Consider the following 26,932-nt stretch of genomic DNA (forward strand, 5'->3'; position numbering starts at 1 on the left):
TAGAATATTCAGCTGACACTAAAAAGCTGAGCAAAAGAACTGATAGCAATACAGTCCTGTAGCCAGAGGAACCTTCTTGGCATTTGATTTTTTTTTATTTAATTAATCATTAACAAAATAATGGTAGATAATGTAAATATTGTTGATATTTACATTTTATTTCTTTATATATATATATATATATATATATACACTGTTGGACAGAATACAGGTAGAAATTGATGAAGTTAATTTAATTTGTTAGAGGCTGTTGCATCATGGTCCTTATGCAAGATTCACAATATCTATTTAATATGATGGTATTTTCTTAAGTTGCAGATCAGATGCAATGTGTTTGTACTTCAGCCAATAAAACTACAGCATTACAGCTTTATGCAAGAAACTTTCATAATGCCCTTGCAACACTGCATATCACATCTTGACACTAGCACCATATGGCGTTTTATCTGCGAAACAACATGACAGCATAGAAATGTAGGCTACTTTAGTCCAATTCACTCATAACAGACGCACATTTTTGAAATGCTGCTGATGGTTGAAAGCTGCATTTGAATTATATTTTGTTCATGCAGAGGCTGTCTGAATCTGGTCCAAACCTTCCTGCCACAACAGATCAATAGGCCTACTGACAAATTACTACAAGACACTTTACAAAATATTATTGGAAATCATCTTGAAAGCTTGTGCTGCTCACAATAATTAAAACAACAGATATCGCAGGTGACATGGACCAGGAGAGGTGGGATGTAAAGTGACTGAAAAATATCACAATGCATCCTCGGGTCTCTGTGGGTGTGTAATGAGGGGGGGAAGGCATTAGGGTGCAATGCTGGTGGCCCATAGCAATACAATTATCAATACTGATATTAACTGAAGTTTTGCTGAATGAGGTGATCATGAGGTGAATATTTTTTGTTTCATCTACGTTGCTTCCACTGATGCTCCTAGTGCTGTTGCTGCTCATATTGAAGGTTTTTTTCCGGTCTGCTCTATTACATAAATCTCTTAGTCATCATAGACCAATACAAGTCCCATGAGAATGAATTAACCTATATTGTTCATGATGGTATCCCTTGAAGGCCCTGTGGGAAATAATGCAACTGAGTGCTCCTCCTTTACTTGAATAGTCAAGACAAGAATGTACATTTAATTTAAGTTGTTGCAGATGCATTGTCTAATAAAGCACAATGTTGCTCATTACCTTTATGTCTCAATTTCTTTTAGAAGTATCTAATATCCTTTAAATGACATAGTAACTGGTTTATTGCTGTTGACAACCGAAAACCGTTTTTGTTCACATTTTATAATCCATCAATGTGTATTCCATAGTGTATTTTTACACCCTTCTCTACTGTCAGAGTGGTAGAGCTTCAGTTTTAAAGTAAGCATCCTCCATTTTGTTCGATAAACCACAGAACACCGCGCTCTGGCTCCACCAGGGAGCAGCCTTAAAGATTGGAGCTTCAACTCAAAGACCACACATTTAAGAGTTTCACCACTGAGAGGTTGCAAAGGTCTAATTAGCCACTGTGTCTGCTCTGTCAGCGATGGCAGACCTGTACAAGGCCCTTCCTTCCACTGCCAAGTGAGCTCCAGTTTACTGTAGCTCCATATTAGGGTGTCAAGCACAACTGTGCCTTTTTCCTGGGTACTGCTTGGTTCTCTCCATGGGAATGCTTCTGAGGAGAGGCTATTGCAATTATCCATGGACTGCAACGTAAAAGGTGAATGGATTGGTATTAACCAGCCAGTGAGTGGTTAATGACAATACAGTATGCTGGAATTATGGGGATTAGAGGCCAGGGATTTGTGTAGAGTCAATGAATTTTCCAGCAACCTTAGTGCTACCTCAGTTAATTGAAAGACAGGGGTTGGGTCGGGGAGGGTGGGTTATATGCTGTGGGAAAGGACAAATGAGGCAACAACTTTTTTATTATACGCATAGGGTGCATTTGATGTTTAAGTCATTGTCTGTGTACTATAACTATGTGAAGAAACAGGACAACAGGGAAGACATTTTGAAAATAAAGGTGGCCCAGGACGGCTTTCTAGTCAAGTGGACTCTAGTTTATTGCCCTTAATTGCAGGTACAGTCTCAAAGGTCTCTGCAGCTCCTTAATAATGAAACAAGAAGTCCCACAACAAAACTGATTGGACTTTTTTCATTTGGAATGGTTAAAAATGAAAACAGGAACATACAGAAACCACATAAAAAGCATACTGAGAATGCTTGATGAATGTCCATATCTGGCATGGCGTGGTAACCCAAACACTGTTACAATCATCATTCTCATTATTACAACGCCAGATTGAGACACACACACACACACACACACACACACACACACACACACACACACACACACAGACAGAAATCATCTACAGTATTCAGTAATCAAACACAGGTGAAGTGGTAATTAACAGTGGATTACCTGCTACACGACTATGTATGTATTTTTTTTTAATTATCTGCAAATAGATTTCTTTTTACCTTTCCATTATTGGTAATATATGAAGTTGTGTTGCCATTTTGCATGCAATCACACAAAAAGCAGCAGTACTTTGTTTAGCACTGTGGGGAGAGACAACAATAAACATGTGTCTCTTCAAGCTTAATTTCAGGAGGGATGGCACTGCTTTACCCAAACAGTGTGTGGAGAGCAATAAAATGGCAACAACAGCATTTGGGAATGTACTCAGGGGTCTTTAAAATTATTATGCATATTACACTTAGTTTTAATCATCCACAACCAAATAAAGCCATCCATTTATTTTTGGTGCTCATCCCAGCCCTTCCTCAAGGGCTGAGGGTTGGAAGACGGTAGGTACCAAGTAGAGGGAAAACTTGCACATGCAGATTTTAACAGTTTCTTCCAGATTCAAAGATTTGTTGTCTGTACTTTGTACAACATCTAATGCCAACAATGTTCACACATTGCAGCTGTGGTATGATACGGTTAGGCAACTAAAACACTTGAAGGTAGGAAAAGGGCAAAATGTATGTATGTCCAATGCCAACGTTTAAGTGTTGCAGGAGACAAGGTTTGATTTTGCCACTACAAGTGTCAATGCATAAAAGACTACTTCCTGCATTGACGCTGAATGTTGGCATTGGACATTCATTTTGCATTGCAGATTAATTTAATTTAGCTATAATTCCAAATAAATAATGTGGTCAAAACAAGCATCAGTAAGCTGTTGCATCACCATCGCTGTGATTTTAAGATGCTGTTTTGGTCGGTCTTCAATTCAGTTTCTGATTCTACTGTAAGTAGGCTAAGTTCAGTCTGTACACTAGCTGTTTCAAACTGTTTAGTTCAGTTCAGTAAAAAACTAGGCCTATAAGCACAGTTTCTGATGTCACTACTACAGAATCCACCTACCAACAAATTAGTCATGATTGTTTCTGTGTCTTTCGTTTAGCTTTTTACTAGGAATTAACATAGTGTATATCATGGCTTAGCTAGCAATGCTGCTTCAAATCCCAGAAAGGGAAGCACCAAGTTACAATAGTGATTCAATAATTCACCTTGAGGATTAGGTGTTAAAGATTTGTTTGCTCATGTACTGAACACTTAGATTTTTACTAGGTGCACTAGCTATATAAGGTGGCTAAGTGGTTTGACTCCAAGGCATTTTCAGATCACTGAAATCCATTCTCTGTTACGGGGAAAGAGCCAGGCCACCATACAGAGAAACCTAATTTCAGATTCTTCTACCCATGATCTCTTCCTTAGGGTCACTACCCAAAGCTTGTATCCTTTGATGAGTCAGACTAAAGCTGTGTTTATCACCATAGTACAATGCAGAGGCTGTATTACTGCAGTGTTTCAGACTACAGTGGGATACAAAATAGTCTGAAAAATAACTTTTTTACATGACTTACAACTTGAATGATTTTTTTACAAAGGTTGACTCCGAGTAGCACATCAATTGTGACAACGCCATGGTCTAACCGCGCATGTAATTGAAACAATCGATTGCAATTTCATAAACACAAATGTGCATAAAGCACAGAACCGATAAAGTGAGCTTCTGTTGGTTGAGTGATCAGAACTGCACGCCTATCAATCTCTGCGCCCCCCCCGACTTGTTCATTGTTTTCCCATTGAATGCTGGAAAGGGAGGCACTGTACAGGTCTTCTATGATCTTAAGGAGAAGCCGTTTCTGAGCTCTGCCTAAGGATCAGTTATCTCACTTCAACTAGACAAAAGGTCTTGTAGTACAGGCTCAGAATATGTCCTCCATCAGTTACTAAATTGAAGTCTTCATAGAGAACATAGTGTATGTTTAAAATGTCTCTGTGCTGTGATGTTGAGAATCTCAATGCAGGCTGCATGAGGCCATCAGATCTAAGTCTGTGAAAAGAAATTGAGGAATGTTACCTAAAGCCTTTCAGTTTCAGTATTTTACAAACCTCATCATAGACAAATGTAGCTCAGGTTATCTCCTCAGCAGCAACACAATGCCCTGGTTGTGTTCAATCAACATTTTATTAAATCCCTCCTCCAAGCAGTGATTGTCCAATCATAGCTTTGCAATTGTAACAGGTCAGTCAAGCTTTAGTTTTCTCCTAGTCTGGCTCAACGGATGTACATTGCTGGGATAAAGCTGAGGGGGAGGAAACATCTGGTACGAGTCCTCCCTCTCCGCTATCGTGGCTTAGCGCTGCCCAGGGCGTTTGTAATTGGTTTAAAGAAATACAAACAAGCCAGAGCCTTTTTCCCCCTATCCCAGAATAGATTCGCGGTGTAGCCAGACCATACTCCGGCACTGAAAAAGCACCGTAGAGATAGAGAAATGCGAGACTAGTTTTCTCCAGACCAAATGCTGAGGCTGTGAGCATTGGGCTCTACTAAGGTCGATACTCAGAATCCAAAGAGTTAGTATCATCTTTAAAACCAGTACAGTGTTTGTCTACTTGGAACCAAGCCATTGACGTTACCAGTACTACAACAGTTATCCAGTGTTACTTCCACAGCTAAGAGTTAGCACATTGTTAAGTAACCACATTAGTACCGTATTAGCTTGAATAAAAAACAACCATTATGTATTTTTCAGACAGTCTTTTTGCAGAGTTAGAGTTACAGTAACAGTAGTGGCTCTGTCCTGCTCTATATTTGATGTGAGGTTTACCTGAAATTACTTTCCCAAACACATTGGTTCATCTTCATCCTTAAAGAATTTTCTCATGAAAAATCCAGTACAACATAAAATGTTTCTTGTCTAAGTAACTTATTATGTACAGTATATCTATAGTATACTATCTGATTAGCATTATGTTAAAAATAAATATTTTTCTTATAATACTGTACTATAATAATAGGGCTAACAAGCTCCAGTCTGCAGTACAAGAACAATGCTGCTCCTTGATCTCCATGTGATCTACATGTTTCATCGACTAGTAAGGATGTGTAGCTTTAGCCTTTAGTCTTTTCTGAATTAATGAATATTAAAATAATTTTTGCTGGGTTCTAATTTTAATATGAGTTAGCTGGAAACATTAAAATGTCCAAGACCAAGTGAAAAAGCTAATGTTAGCGGAGGGTGTGGTAATTATACCCTATTTAATTTATTTATTTGATAGCATCAGTGTAAAGTGGAGAAAAAGGAAAACTATTTATCTAACCTCTTTCTCTCTCTCTGTCTCTCTCTCTCTCTCTCTCTGTCTCTCTGTCTCTCTCTCTCTCTCTCTCTCTCTCTCTCTCTCTCTCTCTCTCTCTCTCTCTCTCTCTCTCTCTCTCTCTCTCTCTCTCTCTGTCTCTCTCTCTCTCTCTCTCTGTCTCTCTCTTTCTCTGTCTCCCTTTCTCTCTCTGCCTTTCCTGGTGTTAAATTAGATGGGAATAGGTAATGAGAACATTTCATGCAAGAAGCATTAGTAACAATGACAATTAATGTCCATTGTCTTTTGGATCAGCTAAATATTAGGCATCAGGCAGAATTATCTCCCTGTATGAAATGACATTAATCAACATTTGGGGCCACCTGCTAATCACGCTAATGTGATCCCTATCCTGCAAATTGGAAAAAGGCGCTGCATGAATGCATAAGGAACTCCTGAAATTAAATGTGATGGTGAGCATTCAGATTTCACAAGCATGTGAAAAGCTGATTTCTAAGAGGATTTGTCAAACTGTCATGGTTGTATGTTCTGTTGTATGTTTCTGTTTCCTGTTTTATTTTGGTAGTCTGGTTTTTCTGTCTTGTCTGGTCTTGTTTTACTTCCTGCCTTGTGTTTTCCCGCCTTTTTTGATTGTTCTGCCCAGCCCTGATGTGTTTCACCTGTTCCTTTCCCTTGTGTCACCTGTCCCTGGTTAACTCGTTACCTCTTGTATTTCATCTCTGTGTTTCCTTAGTCTCTTGTCAGGTCATTGTATTCTGTTTTGTGGAGTTTACCCTGTTGTCTCTGTGTTTCCAGATTTGGTATTCCTGTCTTTTGTTTTCCTCCACATTCGGGAGGGATTTTTGCCTGCTGCCTTGTGGACTCCTTTTGTTTGTATGGACTTTTGTATATCTTTATATCTTATATATTATTATTTTTTTTTTATTAAACCCTCAAAGCAACACTACTCTTGCCTGCTCTCTGCATTTGGGTCCTACACATTCTCTGAAATCATGACACAAATTCTTAAAAAAAAAAAAAAAGAGCAGTGTCAAATGATAGAACATACATTTTTCAATAATCATGTCTGTGTTTTACCATTGATCGTGTTATCGGAAAATCCATCTAAAAATGGATTTACTGTATCACTTTTAAAAACAGCTACTGTATCAGTGATGCACCTTGTATTAATGGGCAAATTTTCTTGTCTGGTTGTGGATAACTGGTCAATCGTGATGTGACACTAAGTGCAGCTACAAGTTTGACAGAAAAAACCCTCAGCTATCTACATAAACGTAAACATCAAGTTTTATTGTTAGAACTTGGGATGCAGAGAGCAAGGACCTCTTTCTAGACGTACCTTGTTGCCTCCATGTTCAGCAGTCATACAGGAAGAAATCCATCACAGATGAAGAGCAGGTTTTTGAGTAATGGGTGCAGCTCACCTTTTTGTGACCTAAAAAAATCCACTTTATTACTTTTACTATTGGCTATCAATCTTTTCACACTACTCAGATTGAATGAAAGTGCAGGTGTTTTCTCTGGGTATGTACAAAGTCCTTCCGGGATAAATACTGTATAAAAGGAACACATTGGAAAAAGTATGCATTAAAAAAAACACAACATACATTTACAGTGTATCAAAACGTGTAATATTCTTTTTATATACATATATTTTAGGTACCGGATGGATTTATGTTGATCATGAGAAGGTGCTGAGCATTTTTCTTCCACATTGTTTGAACTGCTGCCACCTCTCTCCGCCAGCAGAAAATCCTCCTAGAATTCCTTTTTGGAGGTTTTGCCAGCTAGCATATGCATGATGAAAACCACGCCCGCCACAATCCTGCACAATGTGGTATGACCAAAACTGCTCAAGTTGAGGCCAAGCAGTTTACAATGACAGCCAGGGAACACTCTGCAGCAATCGATGGCTGGATTTGCTGTACTTTTGTTCTATTTGTTTCAGCATGTTACCAAGGAAGTGAAGAAGACATTGATATGTGATGCACTGCCCCTGTCTCTAAAAAAGAGTTAATGTTCAGTTATGGGTCATTTTGGACTGTATATCAGAGTATCTGAAGCAATATGACTAAAGAAAGTGTTTGTAGTAGTTATTGGTGACGTGGGAGTAATCATAGTGGATTTGGAGGAACAGCAGCCTTATTTTGGAGTTATTGATTTTTTAACTGCCACTGGAAATGTGAGAAAAGTGAGGGAGAATTTCAACCTGGCAAAAGAGTTTTTGTGGAGAGTAATAGAGCTCTTCCAGCAGCCACAATGTCACACTCATTCAAAATCTGTTCCCTGGTAATACTAATATTTTTGGGTAACTTCAGACCTCAATTGCCTTCATTGCCCACGACTGCATTTTGTTGCCAGTTTAATTTACATGTCATGGATCAGATACACATTCTGACAAACGTTGCACGGTTCTGTCAAACCTCAGGCTTCCAGTGGAAAGCATTGAGCTCTTCTAATTTCTCTTCCTGATCCGATCCCTCCCGTCTTTGAATCACTGCACACATGCAGTGGTGTATTACAACCAGTGCCCACTCACAAGCCCCGACTGCCTTTCTTTCCTCTTTTTCTACATCTGATTTCTGGAATAATCCAAGCAACATCATGGTAACATCCTACCATTGCAACACTATGCCTTGATTCCTCCTGTTACCTCCACACCAATTATGTCAATCCAAGGACTCATGGCTGTTTTTAAACTGCATCTTACAAGGATTTTACCATTTCTACAGTACAATCGGCAAGGAGATTTGCATGTATTGTGATGCTCTGTGTGTGTGAAGTGTACTTTTCTATTGCTTGAGTGTTACAATAAGTTACTGTGAAGGTGAAACAGCATCTGTTTCTTAACCCTGCAAGTAGCGTGTCTCTAGCGATAATGATGTAATTAAGTTGGATGGTCCACTACTTTGTCCAGACTAAGATATCTCAATAACTATTCGATGGATGACATTTTTTAGACATTAATGGTCTCAAGGGGATGTTTCTTAATGAACACCTGTGATCCCCTGATTTTTCCTGTTCTGTCATGATGAAGTTGACATTTTTTGGTATTAGCTGTGTTTCAACAATTATTGGCTAGATTTCCATCAGGATTGTAAATTGCAAATGTTAGCATGCTAACATGGTAAACTAAGACAGTGAAAATGGTCATCATTACCTGCTAAAAGTCATGTTAGCACTAGGGTTGGGTACCGAACCCTGTACTTTTACCGGTACCGACCGAATCACGTCGGTATTACCCAGTATTGGTTCACGTAAAATCAAATGGTGCCAAATTTTGGTACTTGAGAGCGCGTAAGCGCAAGCTTCTCTCTATCTGTCCTCTCTGCATATTGATAGAGAGCAGAGCTCCGACACACACACACACACACATGCGTAGAGGTGCGGACGGAGCAAACTACGTCAGCTCTGCAGTTTTGTTGAAGTCACAGTGAGTCACGGCAATGCTGATAAAGTGGTTGCAAGTGTGGTTACAGTTTTTCAAAAGTTCACGCAGACACCATTCACTGTGATATGATACAGTAATGTTTTTTATTTTTGTTTAATTTCTTTAGAGTGTAAAATATTCTAAATAAATAACAATGTTCTAACTAAATAAGATAAATAGGTTTGGAATTATTTTTACAACTGAAATAATTTTTTTGTAATTACAGAGGGAAAAAAACGAAAAAAGTACTGTTGGGTACCGGGAACCAAATTTCAGGTATCGGTACTGATATTGGTTCAGATGCAAAAGGTACCCAACCCTAGTTAGCACTGGGTGAGCATATTAGCTTGCTGGCAATAGCATTTAGCTCAAAGCACCACTGTGCATCAGTACTGTACATCATTACATGGCTGTAGACTCTTAGGGTCCATTTAAGGCGTGTACGAATCCACTTTTGCTAGTTTAACGGCGGAAAAAAGGGTCCGTGCGCTAGGCGCATGGTTCAAAAGGGTTGTACTAAGTGTCTTAATTAATCATAGGTGTGTTTTGGGCGTAATATGCAATAAACCAATCAAAGTGTCATCTCCCATTCCCTATAAACCCAGGAGCGTTTGTAGGAGAAGAAACTGATCTGCTCGTGCGTAAAGTGAAAGCGTGCGAGCAGATCATATCATAATACTATTTCACATTGTAATATTTTTATTTTTAATCTTCTTCATGTTTGTAGTGCTGCTGCGCTTCCTTGTGTGTGTAACAAGCATAGTGTGCGCGCTGTGCACAAGCCTAGGCACATTCTACTGATGTGCTGTAAAAATAACAATGAAATGCTTCGTTATTGACTTTAGACCAGGGTTTTGTTGGTCAATGGCGTGATCACTTTCCGCTGCCTCAAGATAGCAATACGCCAAAAATGCACCTGAACACACCTCCCTGTAAGACCAGCACACCCATGGGCGCACAGATGGGCGCAGGTGCATTTGCTATTTAAATTGCGTGGGTGCTGGATGGGAAATTTACAACTGCGTCGGTCTTAAACTAGCAAAGACACTTGCGTCGGACTTTGCACTGCTCCGGGTGCAAGATAGGACCCATAGTCTTGTTTAAATAGTATTAGTCAACCTTAAAGTCCTGTTTGCACGGTAGACTTGCTGCGATAGTTGGTGTTACTGGTGTTACACAGTGGTCGGTTTATTATAGAAATAAAGTGAAGTGAAAGTGTCCGCTCCGTACAGCAGCAGTCAGATTTCACTCGATGAGACGATGGCTGAGGATTTCGTGTCACAGTGAAAAGCAAAAGTGCGGAATACGATCATTTACAGTGGGGAGAACAAGTATTTGATACACTGCCGATTTTGCAGGTTTTCCTACTTACAAAGCATGTAGAGGTCTGTAATTTTTATCATAGGTACACTTCAACTGTGAGGGACGGAATCTAAAACAAAAATCCAGAAAATCACATTGAATGATTTTTAAATAATGAATTTACATTTTATTGCATGATAAGTATTTGATCACCTACCAACAAGTAAGAATTCTGGCTCTCACAGACCTGTTAGTTTTTCTTTAAGAAGCCCTCCTGTTCTCCACTCATTACCTGTATTAACTGCACCTGTTTGAACTTGTTACCTGTATAAAAGACACCTGTCCACACACTCAATCAAATAGACTCCAACCTCTCCACAATGGCCAAGACCAGAGAGCTATGTAAGGACATCATGGATAAAATTGTAGACCTGCACAAGGGTGGGATGGGCTACAGGACAATAGGCAAGCAGCTTGGTGAGAATGCAACAACAGTTGGTGCAATTATTAGAAAATGGAAGAAGTTCAAGTTGACGGTCAATCTCCCTCGGTCTGGGGCTCCATGCAAGATCTCACCTCGTTGGGCATCAATGATCATGAGGAAGGTGAGGGATCAGCCCAGAACTACACGGCAGGACCTGTCAATGACCTGAAGAGAGCTGGGACCACAGTCTCAAAGAAAACCATTAGTAACACACTATGCTGTCATGGATTAAAATCCTGCAGCCACGCAAGGTCCCCCTGCTCAAGCCAGCGCATGTCCAGGCCCATCTGAAGTTTGCCAATGACCATCTGGATGATCCAGAGGAGGAATGGGAGAAGGTTATGTGGTCTGATGAGACAAAGCTTTTTGGTCTAAACTCCACTCGCCGTGTTTGGAGGAAGAAGAAGGATGAGTACAACCCCAAGAACACCATCCCAACCGTGAAGCATGGAGGTGGAAACATCATTCTTTGGGGATGCTTTTCTGCAAAGGGGACAGGACGACTGCACCGTATTGAGGGGAGGATGGATGTACCTATGATAAAAATTACAGACTTCTACATGCCTTGTAAGTGGGAAAACCTGCAAAATTGGCAGTGTATCAAATACTTGTTCTCCTCACTGTATATCATACATAATTATTGTTTAGATCATTATTGTGTTATCTTGCCAGATTCACTCACAGAGAAAAAAGACCAGAAAATGGGCTGCGAGCCGACGGGGGAGCTCCGCTGAGCCCACTTACGGCTCACAGAGAAAATACACCAGAAAATAGATTAGATAGGAGCTCCACGTCACTGTCTGAACAGCCCAATTGGTCATCATCACGCCTTAGTCTGTGGGCACCAAAGGGAAGCGGGCCACGCTTTGCAGTGCTCCCGCCTCCTGTCTCAACCCTGCGACTGCCAAAATGAACCACGCAGCAAAAGCTCGACTGCAGAGTCGGAGAGGCCAGGCACAGCCGTGGTGTTTTTATGGTGTAACCGGTAACACTGGTGTTGACACGGATTTACTAACCAGTTGGAAAATTCCCTCACCATGGCATCCCTATTGCACAGGTAAAACTTCTTTGGTAAAAAAAACAATAAGAACTATTACTTTCAAAGATCTGCTCCCTGCTTTTAAAGATAGCAATAGTAAATTAGCCAGGTTCAGCAATTATAGGCTCCAACGTCAGACTGAGAGACCGGCTGCAAAATGCATTATGACAGTTTGTCAATTCGTTGAATTCATCATGTTCCATCGTGCACTAAACACAGTCATAGCATTTCTCATCTGCCCAGCCTCATCTCATTCACTGGCCAGCTATGAGGCTTCTGCAGCGGTCATGAACTGTGGAGCAACAATCAGTTCCATATCAGGGCTCATCTTGTGATTACTGTAATACTAATCAGCCAGTAATCACCTTAAGAGCCTGTCGAGCCTTTGATGGAGTATTGTTAGAGCCACCATTCTCATAAATGTGACCACACAGCTGACAGAAGTTTCATCCTGTTACAGGCCCTCATTTGAACTCCCTCCAGCAGGAATATGCTGACTGAGAGATCCATCCTCCAGCTATTGTTCCTCTTCTAATCTTGTCACACAGAAACTTTTTCAATTTGAGCTTTTCACAGACGCTACTGTGAGGACCTGGAGGTCTGATGTCAAATTTCTCATAGAAAAGGCAGTTTCAGATATATGTAGATTGGGGCTGCAACTATTGATTATTAAATTGATTTTTTTTTTTACTTTTGTCCCAGAGCCCCGGGTGACGACTTGAAGTTTGTTTTGTCAGAACCAACAGTCAAAAACTCAGATGCCCACTTAATAATGACATAAACAAAGAAAAGCAGCAAATCCTCACATTTGAGAAGCTGAATCTGGCAAATATTAAATTATTTCTCATTCTAGATAGTTGTATTTTCTGTTGATCAACTGTTATTAACTGTGATTAAATGACTAATAATTTCACCACTAATAAAGACCCCCCCCCCTACAATTCCTGCGGCCTCTGCTCAATCCTAACCCCGAGAGAGTCCTCAAAAGCCCTTCACAGAACAAATATCCTACATTTCAAAATAAAAGCTGTAAAGATCCTACGGAGTGCTCAAACTACAGGCCCATCAGCCTCATTGGGACTGATATTAAGCTCTATTCCAAAGTCTTGGCACTACGCCTAGAACGCTTTATTGAGAAGCTAGTCCACCCCGACCAATCAGGGTTTATACCAAAGCGTCACGCTGCAGAAAATATACACAGATTATTCCATGTATTAGAAGAAGCTAAAAACCTTCCAACAACGGCGCCAGTTTTATCACTGGACGCGGAAAAGTCTTTTGACCGCCTAGAGTGGAACTACTTGTGGCAAGTAATGGAGAGGCTTGGTTTGGGAGCCAAATTCATTGACATGGTATATACTTTATACGCGAATCCCACGGCCATAGTCTCAACCAATGGCCTGCACTCACATCCATTTCCCATCGAATGGGGCTCGCGACAGGGATGCCCGCTCTCTCCCATGCTATTTGCAATCTCTCTTGAACCGTTAGCCCAAGCCATAAGGCAAAATAAAATATGTAATGTCCAGATTAAATCCAATAACAGCTCAATATCATTATTTGCAGATCATATTTTGCTGTACATCTCTGACCTTGAGGACTCTGTTCCAAAAATTCTTACGATCTTTAACGAATTTGGCTCAATCTCCGGCTATAAAATCAATTGGAATAAATCTAATCTTCTTCTATTGAACAACAGACAGGTGACATCAGCTATGAATGGTACAATACCAACCCAAAGCAAAATTACATATTTGGGCATCACCATACACGCATCGCTACAGCGAGTTGTCCAGGACAACTATGAAACTATACTAAGTAGTATTCAAAGGGATCTGGCCAATTGGGCTGCGCTGCCGGCATCGCTACATTCCAGGATTGCTCAGTCCCTCCAGGATTCTGCGATGTCGCGATCGCGCCAATTCACGCGAATTCAACCAATCACCGCGAATCTGGGGAGAGTCGCAATTTTGACCAATCACCGCAACTTTTCCGCAAAATTACCAATAACCTGGAGTTTCCCGCGACTTCAACCAATCCCAGCAGTCCCACGTGCACTCTGAGAAGCGGGAGTGAGAACGAGTTGATCATTTCCTTGTTTGTGATATATAGACGAGACGTGTGTGACCCGAACATCTCACATTTACCAACAAAACGTACAGCGAAATGTAGACATCAATGTAGACTGTAAGTTGCTGCCGTTTCAATCCTGGCTGTCGGTTCTCTGCAGCGGGTGGGGCTGCTGCTCCATTCCCCCCGCGACTGATGCTTGCACACACAAACATACACATAGACACACACACAAACAACACACACGGTGGATGCAGGAAAAAAAGGAGATGAGACGACACAATGACCTAAATTGAGACGACACAATGACCTAAAGTCAGTACTTTATCAAACCGTATGAATGTGTGTCCCAGCCCAGGCCGGGATAGGAAATTAACTAACAATGCAAAGATCAACAAGCCACTGACGCATATGTTAAAATTTGATTCATTCAATAAATTATTATTTTTTGTCTTAAATCCACCAGCCATTTTCATATTATACTTATTATACTTCATTGCAACAAACATACAAAAGACATTGCAACTTTTATCGCAATTTTTTACAAAAGCTCCCACAAAATCAGGCATTTTGGGCCGCAACAATCTCAAAAAAAGGCCGCGAAATTGTGGAGGGACTGATTGCTGTTGTTAAAATGAACATAGTTCCTCATGTGAATTTCTTAGGTACTCATACTAATGATCCCCTTACCCCCACCAATACATTTCTGGAAGAATCTTGATACTGTAATTTGGCAGTATATTTGGAATAATAAACAACCTATGCTGAAATACTCTACCCTGCAACGTACCACAAACACGGGAGGCCTGGCCCTTCCTAACCTTAAAGTGTACCACAAAGTCTTTCAGCTACGGGCCCTCAGAGTGTGGATGGACCCCTCATCTACAGTCCCATGGAGAGAAATAGAGCAAAACCTCACTGGAAGTCTAAGACTGCAAGACCTTGCTTTTGCAGGTGTGTGCCCAAAAAAATGTATGCTAGCCTATGGCCCTATTATCACCAACACACTGACCAACTTTAAACAGGTGGAGGAGCACCTACGATACACCAATAAGTAGCATTTGAATACCCCAATATGGCACAATGCACACCTAATGTCTGGTAACAAACCCTTTACTTGTAACCAGTGGAGTGACAGAGGTACTTTAGACCAGCTATTCAATGAGAAAGGTATGTTATTTTTTTTGAAGACCTGAGAGCTAGCTTTGACGTCCCTAGGACATCCTTCTTCTTTTATCTTCACTTTAGGTCAGCCCTAAAATGTTATGGAGTGCTATGGGGGAACAGTCTTGAGGCGCACCCAATCATTAAATGGTTTGTTGATTTTCCAGTGAGAGGATTAGTGTCCAAGATTTATGCTAAACTGATATCCGTAGGAGAACTGAGCCCTGAGGGGAATGTACTTAATTGGGAGACAGTTTGGGACAACATTTGACACTGCTCCAAGAACACAAATCAGTATATCCACTTCAACATATGCCATAGGACATATTGGACTCCTCAGAAGAGATACGTCTCTAAAGTCATTCCTACTCCCTATTGCACGTTCTGTCAACCTGAACAAACTGGAACTTTCCTGCACATGGTCTGGGAGTGTGAACAGGTGCATGAGTTTTGGAATAAAACAACATCAATAATATCTGATGTGATAGGATGTTGAATTCCTACTGACCCGATTGTTTTGTTACTTAATGACGACTCTAAATTACACCTGCTTGGAGAAAATTTGGCTAGCCAGCTCAACCGCAACCAAGAAAATGATAGCTCAACGCTGGCTCCCCCCCCCATTCGCTTTGTATAAAACAGTGGTTGGCGTACTTCCTAGACATAGTTATGCTTGAGCTTTCTACAGCAAGGATTAACAAAGCCAAGTCATCGACTATAGACCTATGGAAAAACGCAGCAGCACAAGTATCAGTCCTAATGACCTCAACACCACAAGAATTAGAGGAGAGCGACTAGGCAAGGTGTGATTTTTTTTTTCTTGTTTATTGGTTTGTTTTGTTTTCCTCAAGACCGCAGAGGGTGGGGGGTGGGAGAGGGTTTTTGTTCTTGTTCAATTGTATTTGTTTGTTCTGTATGTTGTATGTTCAAAAATATAAACATAATAAAAAATTGATCTTAAAAAAAAAAAAAGCTGTCTACAATGTTGCAGTGCCAAGTAACATGATGTAGTTTGATGAACAGACTGATAAGTCAAGCATGAGTGACTCATTTGTCTCAGAAGACTATACAACATTATGGTAACTGCTCATTTGGCAGTGTCAGCTCAATTGTACTGCTATGCATTCTGTTGCTATTCTTTGTAAACATGTTATCTCTTTATTCCAGAGCTGGCGCTATATATCGTGGAAGTAAACCCAGCTTATTTAAATGCTCATGAGCAAAATACACTGTGAGTCATTGTGTATTTACTCCTCATTTGTGGGAGATATTAAGCAACATTTTAATATCTAAAGTTTGAAATAGTTTTATTCAGACAGATTCCCTGAATATTAAACTTGGGAATAAGTTAAAAAAAAAAAAGCATACAGCCTGTTTCATTTCAGTTGGAGAATACCTTGTTTGAGTGACTGGTTCCGCTACCCTACGGTATGTTCAGCTGTGGCATTGTTCATTAAAATCCCCTGAGAAACAATAAAACTTTTGGAAAATACTGGAGATGGCATAATGGATTTGGGGTATCTTTCCCTTTCATATTAACACATTTTGTGAAGACAAAGATGCATTCAGTGGACCTTGCCAGCTCTAGTTAATTAGGGGTTTATATTCTGTATTTTTCATGGCTGCTCAGAGGCAGAATCACAAAAGCAGTTAGAAGTCGAACTGCAAATATGGCACATACTGTAGAGTAAGTTATAAGGGTTTATTTTGTGTCAACTGCGGTGCTGTCCGTTTCCAAGCTCTTTTTAAAATGACTCCTCCTTACCTCCTTCTAAGGCCAATTTGTCCACCATTAACCTGACAGATTTACTCTTGTGATTTAATTCAATCAATTGGATAGGGCAGTGAGATATATTCCAGCCATGGGACAAAGGTCTGCATCATTCGTCTGCACTCAGTCCGACCAAAACAATTATACAAATGACCTTTGAACACATTACCTTATTTTCTTCATTAGGATAAGTGGTTCCTTTCAGCTACATTTGCCTCTGACTTTGCTACTTTTGCAATGAGTTTTATTTGAAGAAAAGGCAGAGAAAAAAAGGGTCAAAAGTCATCTGGCAGCATATATTAGCCAGGCTGCATCCTCCCCCAATTGCCTTACGTTCATACTCTTACTTCGATGTCAGCAAGAGCTTTTAGTCACCTTTTATTGTGAAGCTCTACAGATGAAAGAAGGGAGTGCAGCATTTTGGGGGAAAGTGGTTAGTAGTGAATATAGACTGTCACTGCTGGGAGAGCAAGAGGGAATGAAATGAGCGAAAACAGGTACATCTCCCCCAGGTATATAATCCTGAGATTACTGTTTGCTCTGGTCCCTGTCTGACTGCACTCTGGGCCGCCTGTGCTTCACTTCTAATCTCCTCGGCCCCAGCTGTCCAAGAATTGATTTTGAAGATTCTCTGAATCAATTGCTCTCCTGTCCAAGGTCTCATTGCCTGAGAGATATACTCAAATGTGCACACGTGCACATGCACACATGAAAAACAAATGCATTGAAAAGTGAAGACACACACACACACACACACACACACACACACACACATACACACACACACACACACACACACACACACACACACACACACACACACACACATCCTTCTGTAGTAAACACTCATTCATATAGGTTAATTGTGCCACCTCTGACACCAGTCTTGAACCAGACCTTGTACCTCTTTGTGGTACATTATACAGTTGGCTAGGTGGAGATTAACTGGCCTCAAATTATTTTTATTTTTTTTAGTTAGTCCACTTTCTCACCTGTGATTGTCTCTTTCCACCTACATTTTTTATTGAGAGAATATCCTACAATTATCTGGTTTTCCCTTAATAAAGCACCACTTTATTGTATATTACTTAAAACCTGTGAATATCTATATTGTAAGCACTGCTACTATGGTAGCTGCTCTCATGCACCATACTGCATGTATTATCTATCACTTGTTTTTGACTCTGAATTTTCAAGTAGTTGTAATGACAATATTATAAACACCAAAATTCTAACAAAATATTGTTTTTTTAGTTTACCTACCATAATTTATTTGTGTGTGCAATTCCCCATCATCAGTCAGATTTTCAACCACACACTTCATTCCTAAACGTATGAATAATGCATGTAAGCAGGGAATAGGGAGGTTTCTGTGTAAGAGAGAAGAAGCTGGAGCATGAATGTCTACCAAGTGCCTTCAATTGAGCTTATTATTTATTCATCTATTTTTTTATTGAGTCATGGAAAGCCACAGACAAGCTCACAATTGTATTATTATTAAGGTAGGGAAGAAGAAATTGACTCTTCTGGTGCAGGGAAACTTTTAAGATGAACTTGCCTACCCCCTCAGCGGTAATTATTATCTCCCCATACAGCCATGCAGGATGGAGAGGGAGAAATCCTGGGAAGCTGTGCTGGCATTCTTTTCATTCGCTAGTCCAACAGTGTTTGTAGTAGCTCAGAAATGCAGTTTGCAGCTGCAAAAATAATTGCAGTTTATTGCCAATTAAATTAATGAGTTCTAAAATAGCCTCAAGTGTGTTGTCTGACAAAGCTGGGTAAAATCACACTATGAGAATGAACAGAAATGTAAGAAAATTAGCAGGAAGAATGGGGGATGAATAAAGGTTAAGTAAATTGAAGGTCATCCTAGAACAACCCCCCTCACATGCACACTTCTCGCCCCCTCTCACCAGTCTGGACTGAAGTACCTCAGCCTAGAAAGAGATGTGCTGCTCTTTGACAGATGCCATCCCTAGGCTTGGCCTCCAGCTTCTCCCTAAGCGGGGCGTCATTAATAATGCAGCATGCTTTTGCTCAAACCTGCCTGACAGATGTGCGTAGATTGAGCCTGAGGTTCCCCTCTGCGCGTCAACAGTCGGCTGTTATTTTTAGGGATAGGTTGTACTTCAGTAGTACATTATGTTGTTAGGTAGAGGTGAATCAAGCAAAACAATAGAGCTAACATGTCTGTCACTTCCCCCACTGTGCTAGGGATTCAGACAGCCGTAGGCAAGCAGAACCAGGCCTGTCATGCAAGTGGTATGGTTCTATGGATGGCAAATCACCACAGCCAGTTGGTTCACTTTGGTCCAAACTGAAATTACTCAACAACTACTGGATGGATTGCTGAAACTTAAAGGGTAACTACTGTTTTTTTCCTATGTTTTTGTGTCTAAGTGACTGATGGGAACAACAATCTTTGACATTGGTCCAGTATTAAGCAAGATCGCTGCAGTCGGCAGCGGAGAAACAAGCTACAATGTAAGTTAATAGGGCAATTGTGCATTTTGCATTTACCTTCACAAAATGCTTGTTTTGCCACTGACAGGCTCAGATTAATACTCTAAGTGTCTGACAACATTATGGAAAGGATCCCTTCAGAGATAGACCTTTAGGACCTTTCTGTGTAACCAGAAACAGGTCTGAAGTCGCTAGCGCTAAACCCACCAGACTCCATTTAAAAAAGCAATACTTTTAGCGTGTATAGAGCCATACACATATTTTCACATTTTAATCGGTAAACTATTACCTAGTTGTGATGGTTGGAAAAGGGGAAAGACGACCCAAAAATGGCTTTTCATAGTTTTACATCGAGTCTGGTGGTAAATACAAGCTGGACAATTGCCCTATTAACTTACATTGTAGCTTGTTTCGCCGCTACCAACTGCAGCGGACTTGCTTAAAGGCATATGCCGCGTTCTATTTACCTTGGAACTCGGAAGCCGGAGCTAGGAATGACGTCATACATACATACATATTCGAGTTGAATGCGTTCCATTTAAAAGTCGGATTTTCATTGTTTTCATTAGCTCTAGCCCGATTAGCTATTGTTAGCAATACCAGTTGATAACAACGCATTACGCTGTTTTTTGTGCATGCAAACAGCGTAACATGTCCACAGATAGAAGTTGAACATGCCTGTGTGAACGACTGATTTAGTAACACAAATAAGACAGAAGTGCTTATAACTTTATGTTACTGCAGCTTTCACAACTGTTGATACAGGGGGCAGCCATGTTGGATTTTGAACTCGGGCTACTGCGAGGTTGTCCAAGTTCCGAGCTCGGAAATCTGAGGTCGGGGGGGTGTTTCCGACGTTGACCTCGGAAAATCCAAGTTTCGAGGTAAATAGAATGCGGCAATACTATGTAACTTTTCCCTCTCTGTTCCCCCTACAGGTTGTCTCATTGGAACTACACCTCGCGCGGCTGTAGTGTAGTTCCAATGAGACAACCTGTAGGGGGACCGAAGTTACATAGTATACCTTTAACATTTACATAGGAAAATAGGGTCCAGGTTGAAAAAAACGGTAGTTACCCTTAAACAGTCATTCTACCTACCCCTGACTTTATGCTCTGGTTCCATGAGGTGGATAATTGTAGTTTTTTACATGAAGTGTAATTAGCCAATGTTAGCTTGCTAAAATGCTATACTTAGATGGTGAACACAGTTACTGTAGCATTATACTTGCTTAACATGAGCATGTTTGCATGCCAACATTAGCATTTAGCTCAAAGCACCACTGTGTCAGCCTCACAGAGCTGCTTGTGTGGCTGTAGACTCTTAGTCTTGTTACTCCGTCAGCGAGCAGGGGTTGTCCACTTTTAAATACTCTCAGGACAGTTTGGGTTTCATTCTCTCGTTCATATGCCATTTGACAGAGATGTTATAGGATGATGATATGGGTCATATATATGTATATGTAACACCAGCAAGACGAGTCTGATATAATGTCATCTGAGAAAAAAAAACATGTCTTTATTGTACAATACCGTACATTATGTATTTCATATTGAATGTAAGACAGACATACAATATCATATTATATATTTAATTACACTTGAGAGCTGTCAACTTGGTAGATAAGAACTATAAGAACTGGTATATATGTTTCGCATACTCCAAGCTTTGAGTGTGTTTATTATGGGTTGATCATAGTCTGCAATGAAAATAAAAGAATATCCGAGAAATGTAGCACTGAAGTACAGCTGGATTAATAACAATGTTGTATTTACTTTAGAATCAGAATGGAAACATACACAAAACAGCAACTACACCTGTTATAAATTCCTTAGGCTGAATTCAACTCTCTTGAATTCAACTGTAGCATCTCTCACTTACTCTCTCAGTTTGTCTCTCAAATAATGCAGTTCAGTGTCAATGGATGATAATAATTACTAAACATTTTGTGCAGCTGTACTCTATCAACACTTTTAAACAGTGTGCACATTAAACATGAAGAACCTCGTAGCAGCCATTCTGCAATTCACGCTGTAGACTTATACATTATTTATCAATGGCTAGTCAATAGCTCATTTTTCCACAGGGCTCTCCACTTCCCTCCTTATATGATGTTTGATGGCGCACAAGTTCCTCATTATGTGGGATTTATTGTTTTAAATATTATCTTTAGTGGTTTTAAATCATGTTTTTTGCTGAAATGAAATACAGAAGTAACGCACAGAACCAAAAGTTTCCAGGAGTTGTTGAGGGAATGATCAGTTGTAGGTGTGTCATGATTCTTCAAATCCATGATTCAATTTGACTTTCGATTTCAAGCTCACGATTTAATTCGATTTAAATATAAACAGTTTTCCAAACTGATGGCTATGCCATTGTTAGACTATGGAGTCTTGATTTGTAAAGGTGAACAGATCATTGATTTTATGCCCTGTCATTTACATTTTCAAATCTTTCTTTAAAAAGTTTTAAAAACAACTGCCATATTTTTGGGGGAATCTACTACACTAAGGCCTTATGATAAAATTTAAATAATTTATTTAAAATGTATTAATAAAAAATACTGGGGGAATCACCAATCCTGCTTTTGATTTAAATTTTGATTGATTTTTGATTTAGAATCAAAATTGTGACACCCCTAATTAGTTGTGCTACTGCTAACCTACACAGCAGTGAGTCATTAGAGCAACAGTATGATGAGTAGAGGCAGTGATTCATAATGCTAGCGAAAAACAAGCATGACTGTTGACTTGATTCAGTGTGCTGTTAAGAGACGAGATCAGTTTACATTAATGCTTTGCGGTCAGTTGTGGCTCTTACTGTTACTGTCACCGAGACAGTTAAAGCAGCTTTGCTGAAGCTTGTGAGATGTCAGTCCAGCTGCAGGGACGTCACATGGATTGAGCTTTGCTACTTAAGATAAATGGCTTTGACCTGATGTGACTGTGTTTACTTGAAGGCTGCAGCATGTGAGTCAATAATAAACAAACTGCCATGCTATATGAACTTCAATGTATATCCCTGTTTACCTGATGTTTAACTGTGTTCAAATTCAGAAGCCTCAAAGGAATGCAAACGTGTGACCCGACATCTGGCTGTTATGTTTGAATCTGTCAACATGTAATGGAGACATTAACATTTCAAAGCAAACAAAAAGTGCAAATTCCACAACAAGAGTGCCCCTCCTACCATATCGCCATTTTATAATACTAGAAAAGATGTTATCACCTTTGCCGCCTCACAGATGTGTGAGCCAAGAAGGCACAACGGTGTGGTGTCCCTTGCTGGCTGTGGTGGCAATGAAGTTATTAAAAACACAGCCTCTCCATCTGTTTGAGCACAGTGTGTTTCTGGCCTTTTGTCGCTTTGAAGATGTAGGCTGTCAGGCTTTCCACCCTATGAAGTGACTGGAGATAAAAACCAAAATCCGTTATCAGCATCTCTGTCAACTATCGACAATCCCATCTGTCTTCGCTGATAAGACTCGTCTCGCATCATGGCTTCAGAATTTTCACAAGGCGTGAACGATTCTGACTGATGCTACGAAAAAGGGAAATGTGATACAATTTGAACCAGTCTCATTAAAGATTAAATGTGGTAAATGTTTAGCCTAATATAATTTCTACTCACATAGCATTTTCAGGGCAGAAAGCATGAAGAAAACATGCAAGTTCAGTACAGAGTTTGAGTTTTGAGAGGCTATCGATTGCTGCTGCTACAGACTCTAGATGCTGAAAATACAATAAGATGCAGAAAAATAAGACAGCTCTTACTGTAAAGCAAAATATATTTGACTAATGCATCGCTGTTTGTGTATCTTCTTCAGGATAGTCCATACTAATTCCTCCCTAAATGCTTATAATGGTTTGTATGATTCAGTCATGAATACAACATGAACATTTGCTATATTTTAGTGCTATCAGTTAAATAACAATACACAGGGATTTAGAGAGCAAATAATTTTGTGGATCTTACTGAATGCAACAATAGGCTTAACAAAGCATTGCTGTTACACAACACTGCGAGTGTGAAAGTATCTGCATCTGAACACTAGTATAAATTCTGAATTATTAATATATGAAGGCAAATGAGCGCTGCCATTTTAGAAAGCAGATAATCAAATGAGAATGTGTGGAAATAAAAGATGGATTAATAATGAATGAATTTGTCCCAGATTTTTCTGCTTGCAAACCCGTCTGCAGCTGAAATTAAATATCTTGTGTCGGAAAAAGTTTAAGTTTAATTTCATCATCAAGTATTTTACAGCTCTTGCTGTGTTCTTTCTTGTGTTGACATCAATAATGAAACAAGTTCAATTCCAAAGTCGTATATGCATTTTAGAGTGCAATACAGTTTGTAAATTCTTTACTCTGTGTAAGGAAAAAATATTACTGAGATGTTTTTTTTTAATTATGTTTTGGTAATTCCTTTTGAATAATGCTTATCTTTTCAAGTCTCAATTGATGCTGGTCGTCATTGGGATATCTGCTGCACACTGTCACATATTTCCATTTCAATAGAAACACAGGAAATCAACAACAAAATGTTTTTGTACTGAGCAACAACTTGGGTGTGGAGTACAGATAATGTTACAGTGATGAATGTCATGCTGTAACTCTTCATTGAGTCCCTGGGGATAAATAGTCTGTAAATAAAGTATCATCTAGGATACACAGTGATGCAGCTTCTTTTCAGTGTCACCTTTATGCAACCAACGCCCAAGTTTTCAGGCAAAAATAAATTATAAATGTTTGTCAGTGCATGTTCCAGTTCTTACAGTTCTTACTGCTACTACTTTAACAGTTTGGGCAAATAATCTGCCCACAGGACCTTAAAGGTGTACTCAGACAGAATGTCGATAGTTACGTATTGTAACTCCAGATTCTATGAGTATAGGCACAGCCCTCTAAGAGCTATTGCTATTGGGTTTATCCCTTTGCGCATGCGCAGTCGCAAAGATTTTCTTTCGTGGCCTGTGCCCCGCACGGGCCTCTCTTACGTCCGCAGATACTGTATATTACAGTGGCGCGACCAGAGATCTGCTCCCAACATCAGCATTTTTCTTCAGCCAATGTTGGTGAAGCAGGTGGCCCGAATCTTAGAGGGCTGTGCCTATACTCATAGAATCTGGAGTTACAATACGTAACTATCGTTCTATTTCATATAGGCTTCGCCCTCTAAGAGCTATTGCTATTGGGTTAAGGGCGAAGCTGACGTAGTCAACAACACCTGCGACACAAGGTCCACAAGCAGAACATAGACTAATTCAACTTCCTATTTCCACTGGAGAAGGTTTACTGAATCAAAACACATATTATTTTAATGAGAAAAAAACCTGTCATCATCATGAGTAGGCCTACTTATCGTGACGCCCATGTCATGTGGATTGTGAAAACATTTTATGGTGACAAAAATTAACATCACAATTAATAGCTGCAAAAAACTCAGCTATCCTCCAAGCCACTCAAGTGCAGAAGGATGGAGACAGCAGCAAAACCAAACCTGACAGCGCATCATTGAGTGAGTCATGGGGGACTCAGATGCACCGTGCAGATGAAAACGGATGAACGGGCACGCGGACGCCCAGGAGGCTGCTGCTCAAACGACGGCCACTGTCACGCTGCTGAGGGGGCCGCGGACGGTGGCAGCGCTCTCGCGGAGTGCGCCCAAATGCTCTGAGGGGGGGTTCCACTCCCTCCGCGCTACAGGCGTGGGTCATAGCTTCACACAGTCAATAAGACAGACGCTGCTCTGAAAGAGCCGCACCTTGTGTGCGTTCTCTGTAGTTAACGAACAGCTGCTGTGTCCGTCTGATGTCTGTCGTGCGTAAAACATACTGGAATAACGTGTGCACCGGGCAGGTTGCCGGCGGTTCGTTGTTATGAGGCGGAGGGAAAACTCCCTCGCCTGAAAAGGTTGTTAAAACTTTGGTGTGACGATGGATTTGGCTGTAAAGTGGCCGCGCTCCAGTCTCCTCTAGGATGCACTCTTGTGCTCCGGTGCCACTAGAATGACTGACAGATTCTCCTCCTGGATGCATTCCAGGAGGCAAGGGATCAGAGGGACCGAGGGGGAAAAACGTGTAGGAGGGCTCTGGGCCAGGGTTGGTGGGAGAATGCGCCGACGCCGAGGGGTGGATTGTCCCGTGTGCTCGAGGAAAACCTGGATTGTCCCGTGTGCTCGAGGAAAACCACAGCGCACACTGTGTGTTCTCTCGTGAGGCGAACAGATCCACCTCCGTTTTCCAAACCGCAGCCCGCGGGGTGCCATCTCCTTGAGCCGACACCTCGGTGCCGCCGTTGTGGCCGAAGCACCACTATCTAGGAGGTGTGTTACCGCATCCCCTCCACTACTTACAGCCCGTGGCTTTCCCAGCCTCAGCGGGGAACAGCTAAGCTTAGCAGTCATGGCGAAGACAGCAGAGCTAGCGGTCATGGTGAAGACAGCAGAGCTAGCGGTCATGCTATTGTTCAGATCTCTGGTCGCGCCACTTTAATATACAGTATCTGCGGACATAAGAGAGGCCCGTGCGGGGCACAGGGCGCTTAAGAAAATCTTCACGACTGCGCATGCGCGAAGGGATAAACCCAATAGCAGTAGCTCTTAGAGGGCGAAGCCTATACGAAATAGAACATGTGAGTTTTAGCCTTGGGTTATTTGCATGAATTTGAGTGATTGTAGATTGTTTATTCATCCCAAACAGCCAATGTACTGACTGTACAGACATTAGCTATAAGCTAGCTAGCAACTTACACTGTGACTGTGTATGTGTGTGTGTGTGTGTGTGTGTGTGTGTGTGTGTGTGTGTGTGTGTGTGTGTGTCCGTCAGCTCTTGATCGCAGAGCCCACCAGGAACTCTAGTTCTTTTTGTTTTCCCTCTAGTCTTTTCCTCTCATCTATGTTTATAGAGAAGTAAGCCCCCTATATTTTTCACTTAAGTTGAAGATTTTCAATTTGCACAGTTGTGTCTTTGCCTCGGTCTGCCTGCTACCCCTGGCGTATTCACATTTGGTAGCACCAGTTAGGCAGATTACTTGAAAAATGTGATCATACTCTTTACAAATTAGTCTAAGGCAGTGTCCTCATTAAGGATCGTTGTGGACTGAGGGTAGAAGCGCCTCCTGAGCCTCTAAGTGCTGGCCTGGTGTATCCAGTACCTTGTTCCTGACCTAAACAGGGAGAAAAGCTGTTATCTGGGTGGTTTGGATCTTTAATGATTCTCCTAGCAATTTTCTTGCAGCGCCTGGTGTAAATATCGTTTAGGCAGGGTAGGGCACTGCCTGTTGTGTGTTCGGCCAAAGGAACCACTCTTTGCAGGGCCTTGCGGTCCTGTTCAGTGCCAGGCAGTGATGCTCCCCGTCAGGACGCTCTCAATGATAAAGGAGTAGAAATTCCTCAGTATTTGAAGGGATACCCGAAATTTCCACAGGCAGCCTTGCATCTAAACAAAACCAGGTGATTCCTAAATAAACTGTAGGCTTACCTTTAGCTAATGTTAGCAAGCCAGCTAAGAAGACACAACACGTTAATAAAGACCAGTCTCTCCAATGAAAACACAGAGACTCACCGGATTTCAACTCTCCAT

The sequence above is a fragment of the Sander vitreus genome, chromosome 6 (genome assembly GCF_031162955.1).
Source record: "Sander vitreus isolate 19-12246 chromosome 6, sanVit1, whole genome shotgun sequence".
Taxonomy (NCBI): Eukaryota; Metazoa; Chordata; class Actinopteri; order Perciformes; family Percidae; genus Sander; species Sander vitreus.